We start from the raw sequence: 8,897 nt of genomic DNA on the forward strand, positions 1-8,897 counted from the left end.
GTACTAGTAACACATGGGGGTACTAAAGGCAGTAACACATGGGGTACTGCAAGTACTAGTAACACATGGGGCTACTGAAGGCAGTAGTAACACATGGGGTACTGCAGGTACTAGTAACACATGGGGGTACTGAAGGCAGTAGTAACACATGGGGTACTGCAGGTACTAGTAACACATGGGGGTACTGAAGGCAGTAGTAACACATGGGGGTACTGCAGGTACTAGCAACACATGGGGGTACTGAAGGCAGTAGTAACACATGGGGTACTGCAGGTACTAGCAACACATGGGGGTACTGAAGGCAGTAGTAACACATGGGGTACTGCAGGTACTAGTAGCACATGGGGGTACTGAAGGCAGTAGTAACACATGGGGTACTGCAGGTACTAGTAACACATGGGGGTACTGAAGGCAGTAGTAACACATGGGGTACTGCAGGTACTAGTAACACATGGGGGTACTGAAGGCAGTAGTAACACATGGGGTACTGCAGGTACTAGCAACACATGGGGGTACTGAAGGCAGTAGTAACACATGGGGTACTGCAGGTACTAATAACACTTGGGGGTACTGAAGGCAGTAGTAACACATGGGGTACTGCAGGTACTAGTAACACATGGGGGTACTGAAGGCAGTAGTAACACATGGGGTACTGCAGGTACTAGTAACACATGGGGGTACTGAAGGCAGTAACACATGGGGTACTGCAGGTACTAGTAACACATGGGGGTACTGAAGGCAGTAGTAACACATGGGGTACTGCAGGTACTAGTAACACATGGGGGTACTAAAGGCAGTAGTAACACATGGGGTACTGCAAGTACTAGTAACACATGGGGGTACTGAAGGCAGTAGTAACACATGGGGTACTGAAGGCAGTAGTAACACATGGGGTACTGCAGGTACTAGTAACACATGGGGGTACTGAAGGCAGTAGTAACACATGGGGTACTGCAGGTACTAGTAACACATGGGGGTACTGAAGGCAGTAGTAACACATGGGGTACTGCAGGTACTAGTAACACATGGGGGTACTGAAGGCAGTAGTAACACATTTGGTACTGCAGGTACTAGTAACACATGGGGATACTGCATGCAGTAACACATGGGGTACTGCAGGTACTAGTAACACATGGGGGTACTGAAGGCAGTAGTAACACATGGGGTACTGCAGGTACTAGTAACACATGGGGGTACTGAAGGCAGTAGTAACACATGGGGTACTGCAGGTACTAGTAACACATGGGGCTACTGAAGGCAGTAGTAACACATGGGGTACTGCAGGTACTAGTAACACATGGGGGTACTGAAGGCAGTAGTAACACATGGGGTACTGCAGGTACTAGTAACACATGGGGGTACTGAAGGCAGTAGTAACACATGGGGGTACTGCAGGTACTAGCAACACATGGGGGTACTGAAGGCAGTAGTAACACATGGGGTACTGCAGGTACTAGCAACACATGGGGGTACTGAAGGCAGTAGTAACACATGGGGTACTGCAGGTACTAGTAGCACATGGGGGTACTGAAGGCAGTAGTAACACATGGGGTACTGCAGGTACTAGTAACACATGGGGGTACTGAAGGCAGTAGTAACACATGGGGTACTGCAGGTACTAGTAACACATGGGGGTACTGAAGGCAGTAGTAACACATGGGGTACTGCAGGTACTAGCAACACATGGGGGTACTGAAGGCAGTAGTAACACATGGGGTACTGCAGGTACTAGTAACACATGGGGGTACTAAAGGCAGTAGTAACACATGGGGTACTGCAAGTACTAGTAACACATGGGGGTACTGAAGGCAGTAGTAACACATGGGGTACTGCAGGTACTAGTAACACATGGGGGTACTGAAGGCAGTAACACATGGGGTACTGCAGGTACTAGTAACACATGGGGGTACTGAAGGCAGTAGTAACACATGGGGTACTGCAGGTACTAGTAACACATGGGGGTACTAAAGGCAGTAGTAACACATGGGGTACTGCAAGTACTAGTAACACATGGGGGTACTGAAGGCAGTAGTAACACATGGGGTACTGAAGGCAGTAGTAACACATGGGGTACTGCAGGTACTAGTAACACATGGGGGTACTGAAGGCAGTAGTAACACATGGGGTACTGCAGGTACTAGTAACACATGGGGGTACTGAAGGCAGTAGTAACACATGGGGTACTGCAGGTACTAGTAACACATGGGGGTACTGAAGGCAGTAGTAACACATGTGGTACTGCAGGTACTAGTAACACATGGGGATACTGAAGGCAGTAACACATTTGGTACTGCAGGTACTAGTAACACATGGGGGTACTGAAGGCAGTAGTAACACATGGGGTACTGCAGGTACTAGTAATGCATGGGGGTACTAAAGGCAGTAGTAACACATGGGGTACTGCAAGTACTAGTAACACATGGGGGTACTGAAGGCAGTAGTAACACATGGGGTACTGCAGGTACTAGTAACACATGGGGGTACTGAAGGCAGTAGTAACACATGGGGTACTGCAGGTACTAGTAACACATGGGGGTACTGAAGGCAGTAGTAACACATGGGGTACTGCAGGTACTAGTAACACTTGGGGGTACTGAAGGCAGTATTAACACATGGGGTACTGCAGGTACTAGCAACACATGGGGGTACTGAAGGCAGTAGTAACACATGGGGTACTGCAGGTACTAGTAACACATGGGGGTACTGAAGGCTGTAGTAACACATGGGGTACTGCATGTACTAGTAACACATGGGGGTACTGAAGGCAGTAACACATGGGGTACTGCAGGTACTAGTAACACATGGGGGTACTGAAGGCAGTAGTAACACATGGGGTACTGCAGGTACTAGTAACACATGGGGGTACTAAAGGCAGTAGTAACACATGGGGTACTTCAGTTACTAGTAACACATGGGGGTACTGAAGGCAGTAACACATGGGGTACTGCAGGTGCTAGTAACACATGGGGGTACTGAAGGCAGTAGTAACACATGGGGTACTGCAGGTACTAGTAACACATGGGGGTACTGAAGCTAGTAACACATGGGGTACTGCAGGTACTAGTAACACATAGGGGTACTGAAGACAGTAGTAACACATGGGATACTGCAGGTACTAGTAACACATGGGGGTACTAAAGGCAGTAGTAACACATGGGGTACTGCAGGTACTAGTAACACGGGGGTACTGAAGGCAGTAGTAACACATGGGGTACTGCAGGTACTAGTAACACATGGGGGTACTGAAGGCAGTAGTAACACTTGGGGGTACTGCAGGTACTAGCAACACATGGGGGTACTAAAGGCAGTAGTAACACTTGGGGTACTGCAGGTACTAGTAACACATGGGGGTACTGAAGGCAGTAACACATGGGGTACTGCAGGTGCTAGTAACACATGGGGGTACTGAGGGCAGTAGTAACACATGGGTTACTGCAGGTACTAGTAACACATGGTACTGAAGGCAGTAACACATGGGGTACTGCAGGTACTAGTAACACATGGGGGTACTGAAGGCAGTAGTAACACATGGGGTACTGCAGGTACTAGTAACACATGGGGGTACTAAAGGCAGTAGTAACACATGGGGTACTGCAAGTACTAGTAACACATGGGGGTACTGAAGGCAGTAGTAACACATGGGGTACTGCAGGTACTAGTAACACATGGGGGTACTGAAGGCAGTAGTAACACATGGGGTACTGCAGGTACTAGTAACACATGGGGGTACTGAAGGCAGTAGTAACACATGGGGGTACTGCAGGTACTAGCAACACATGGGGGTACTGACGGCAGTAGTAACACATGGGGTACTGCAGGTACTAGCAACACATGGGGGTACTGAAAGCAGTAGTAACACATGGGGTACTGCAGGTACTAGTAACACATGGGGGTACTGTAGGCAGTAGTAACACATGGGGTACTGCAGGTACTAGTAACACATGGGGGTACTGAAGGCAGTAGTAACACATAGGGTACTGCAGGTACTAGTAACACATGGGGGTACTGAAGGCAGTAGTAACACATGGGGTACTGCAGGTACCAGTAACACTTGGGGGTACTGAAGGCAGTAGTAACACATGGGGTCCTGCAGGTATTAGTAACACTTGGGGGTACTGAAGGCAGTAGTAACACATGGGGTACTGCAGGTACTAGTAACACATGGGGGTACTAAAGGCAGTAGTAACACATGGGGTACTGCAGGTACTAGTAACACTTGGGGGTACTGAAGGCAGTAGTAACACATGGGGGACTGCAGGTGCTAGTAACACTTGGGGGTACTGAAGGCAGTAGTAACACATGGGGTACTGCAGGTACTAGTAACACATGGGGGTACTGAAGGCAGTAACACATGGGGTACTGCAGGTACTAGTAACACATGGGGTACTTCAGGTACTAGTAACACATGGGGGTACTGAAGGCAGTAGTAACACATGGGGTACTGCAGGTACCAGTAACACTTGGGGGTACTGAAGGCAGTAGTAACACATGGGGTACTGAAGGCAGTAGTAACACATGGGGTACTGCAGGTACTAGTAACACATGGGGGTACTGAAGGCAGTAGTAACACATGGGGTACTGCAGGTACTAGTAACACATGGGGGTACTGAAGGCAGTAGTAACACATGGGGTACTGCAGGTACTAGTAACACATGGGGGTACTGAAGGCAGTAGTAACACATGGGGTACTGCAGGTACTAGTAACACATGGGGGTACTGAAGGCAGTAACACATTTGGTACTGCAGGTACTAGTAACACATGGGGGTACTGAAGGCAGTAGTAACACATGGGGTACTGCAGGTACTAGTAACACTTGGGGGTACTGAAGGCAGTAGTAACACATGGGGTCCTGCAGGTATTAGTAACACTTGGGGGTACTGAAGGCAGTAGTAACACATGGGGTACTGCAGGTACTAGTAACACATGGGGGTACTAAAGGCAGTAGTAACACATGGGGTACTGCAGGTACTAGTAACACTTGGGGGTACTGAAGGCAGTAGTAACACATGGGGGACTGCAGGTGCTAGTAACACTTGGGGGTACTGAAGGCAGTAGTAACACATGGGGTACTGCAGGTACTAGTAACACATGGGGGTACTGAAGGCAGTAACACATGGGGTACTGCAGGTACTAGTAACACATGGGGTACTTCAGGTACTAGTAACACATGGGGGTACTGAAGGCAGTAACACATGGGGTACTGCAAGTACTAGTAACACATGGGGGTACTGAAGGCAGTAGTAACACATGGGGTACTGAAGGCAGTAGTAACACATGGGGTACTGCAGGTACTAGTAACACATGGGGGTACTGAAGGCAGTAGTAACACATGGGGTACTGCAGGTACTAGTAACACATGGGGGTACTGAAGGCAGTAGTAACACATGGGGTACTGCAGGTACTAGTAACACATGGGGGTACTGAAGGCAGTAGTAACACATGGGGTACTGCAGGTACTAGTAACACATGGGGGTACTGAAGGCAGTAACACATTTGGTACTGCAGGTACTAGTAACACATGGGGGTACTGAAGGCAGTAGTAACACATGGGGTACTGCAGGTACTAGTAACGCATGGGGGTACTAAAGGCAGTAGTAACACATGGGGTACTGCAAGTACTAGTAACACATGGGGGTACTGAAGGCAGTAGTAACACATGGGGTACTGCAGGTACTAGTAACACATGGGGGTACTGAAGGCAGTAGTAACACATGGGGTACTGCAGGTACTAGTAACACATGGGGGTACTGAAGGCAGTAGTAACACATGGGGTACTGCAGGTACTAGTAACACTTGGGGGTACTGAAAGCAGTATTAACACATGGGGTACTGCAGGTACTAGCAACACATGGGGGTACTGAAGGCAGTAACACATGGGGTACTGCAGGTACTAGTAACACATGGGGGTACTGAAGGCTGTAGTAACACATGGGGGACTGCATGTACTAGTAACACATGGGGGTACTGAAGGCAGTAACACATGGGGTACTGCAGGTACTAGTAACACATGGGGGTACTGAAGGCAGTAGTAACACATGGGGTACTGCAGGTACTAGTAACACATGGGGGTACTAAAGGCAGTAGTAATACATGGGGTACTTCAGTTACTAGTAACACATGGGGGTACTGAAGGCAGTAGTAACACATGGGGTACTGCAGGTACTAGTAACACATGGGGGTACTGAAGTTAGTAACACATGTTGTACTGCAGGTACTAGTAACACATAGGGGTACTGAAGACAGTAGTAACACATGGGATACTGCAGGTACTAGTAACACATGGGGGTACTAAAGGCAGTAGTAACACATGAGGTACTGCAGGTACTAGTAACACAGGGGTACTGAAGGCAGTAGTAACACATGGGGTACTGCAGGTACTAGTAACACATGGGGGTACTGAAGGCAGTAGTAACACTTGGGGGTACTGCAGGTACTAGCAACACATGGGGGTACTGAAGGCAGTAGTAACACATGGGGTACTGCAGGTACTAGCAACACATAGGGGTACTGAAGGCAGTAACACATGGGGTACTGCAGGTACTAGTAACACATGGGGGTATTGAAGGCAGTATTAACACATGGGGTACTGCAGGTACTAGCAACACATGGGGGTACTGAAGGCAGTAGTAACACATGGGGTACTGCAGGTACTAGTAACACATGGGGGTACTAAAGGCAGTAGTAACACATAGGGTACTGCAGGTACTAGTAACACATGGGGGTACTGAAGGCAGTAGTAACACATGGGGTACTGCAGGTGCTAGTAACACATGGGGGTACTGAAGGCAGTAGTAACACATGGGGTACTGCAGGTTCTAGTAACACATGGGGGTACTGAAGGCAGTAACACATGGGGTACTGCAGGTACTAGTAACACATGGGGGTACTGAAGGCAGTAGTAACACATGGGGTACTGCAGGTACTAGTAACACATGGGGGTACTAAAGGCAGTAGTAACACATGGGGTACTGCAAGTACTAGTAACACATGGGGGTACTGAAGGCAGTAGTAACACATGGGGTACTGCAGGTACTAGTAACACATGGGGGTACTGAAGGCAGTAACACATGGGGTACTGCAGGTACTAGTAACACATGTGGGTACTGAAGGCAGTAGTAACACATGGGGTACTGCCGGTACTAGTAACACATGGGGGTACTGAAGGCAGTAGTAACACATGGGGTACTGCAGGTACTAGTAACACATGGGGGTACTGAAGGCAGTAACACATGGGGTACTGCAGGTACTAGTAACACATGGGGGTACTGAAGGCAGTAATAACACATGGGGGTACTGCAGGTACTAGTAACACATGGGGGTACTAAAGGCAGTAGTAACACATGGGGTACTGCAGGTACTAGTAACACATGGGGGTACTGAAGGCAGTAGTAACACATGGGGTACTGCAGGTACTAGTAACACATGGGGGTACTGAAGGCAGTAGTAACACATGGGGTACTGCAGGTGCTAGTAACACATGGGGGTACTGAAGGCAGTAGTAACACATGGGGTACTGCAGGTACTAGTAACACATGGGGGTACTGAAGGCAGTAACACATGGGGTACTGCAGGTACTAGTAACACATAGGGGTACTGAAGACAGTAGTAACACATGGGATACTGCAGGTACTAGTAACACATGGGGGTACTAAAGGCAGTAGTAACACATGGGCTACTGCAGGTACTAGTAACACGGGGGTACTGAAGGCAGTAGTAACACATGGGGTACTGCAGGTACTAGTAACACATGGGGGTACTGAAGGCAGTAGTAACACATGGTGGTACTGCAGGTACTAGCAACACATGGGGGTACTGAAGGCAGTAGTAACACATGGGGTACTGCAGGTACTAGCAACACATAGGGGTACTGAAGGCAGTAGTAACACATGGGGTACTGCAGGTACTAGTAACACATGGGGGTACTGAAGGCAGTAGTAACGCATGGGGTACTGCAGGTACTAGTAACACATGGGTTACTAAAGGCAGTAGTAACACATGGGGTACTGCAAGTACTAGTAACACATGGGGTACTGAAGGCAGTAGTAACACATGGGGTACTGTAGGTACTAGTAACACTTGGGGGTACTGCATTTGAAGGAGCATCTGACCGCTAGTGTTGGTACATCTCTGGCAAGACAGTGGTGGTGTGAGTGATAGCGACAGTGTTACTTTTCCTTCAGATCACCCTGCCTCAGTGGGATGGCCGGTGTGTGAGGCAGTGGTCTTATTTCTCGATAAAAGTTATCATTCTAGTTGTCCTATCCTTGTTTTTGGAGAAATACCAGATTAGTTTTAGAATGACAATATAGCAAATATTATAAGTTAAGTTAGGTAAGCTCTGTTCAGAAACAGGACAAGTGTTTCCTGAGAATTTAGCAAAAATTATAGATTAGGTAAGGTTCGTCAGGAAATAGGACAAGTGTTTCCTGAAGCGAGTCTTTATCCATCTCTTTAAAAATTAAATACGTATAGGAATGCAAAAAAAAGAAAAAAAAGAAAATAGAGATTGAAAGTTTTATGTATGACAGAGAATAGCATGGTAAAGAAAATAGGAAAATTGAACAGAGAATAGCATGGTAAAGAAAACAGGAAAATTGAACAGAGAATAGCATGGTAAAGAAAATAGGAAAATTGAACAGAGAATAGCATGGTAAAGAAAATAGGAAAATTGAACAGAGAATAGCATGGTAAAGAAAATAGGAAAGTTGAACAGAGAATAGCATGGTAAAGAAAATAGGAAAATTGAACAGAGAATAGCATGGTAAAGAAAATAGGAAAATTGAACAGAGAATAGCATGGTAAAGAAAATAGGAAAATTGAACTGCAACATATGTTAATATCTGGTTGATTTTTGCTTAATAAACTGGTATAAGATATGGATATTTTGAGGACAGGA

Source organism: Cherax quadricarinatus, chromosome 97 (assembly GCF_038502225.1).
Source record: "Cherax quadricarinatus isolate ZL_2023a chromosome 97, ASM3850222v1, whole genome shotgun sequence".
NCBI classification, from domain to species: Eukaryota; Metazoa; Arthropoda; class Malacostraca; order Decapoda; family Parastacidae; genus Cherax; species Cherax quadricarinatus.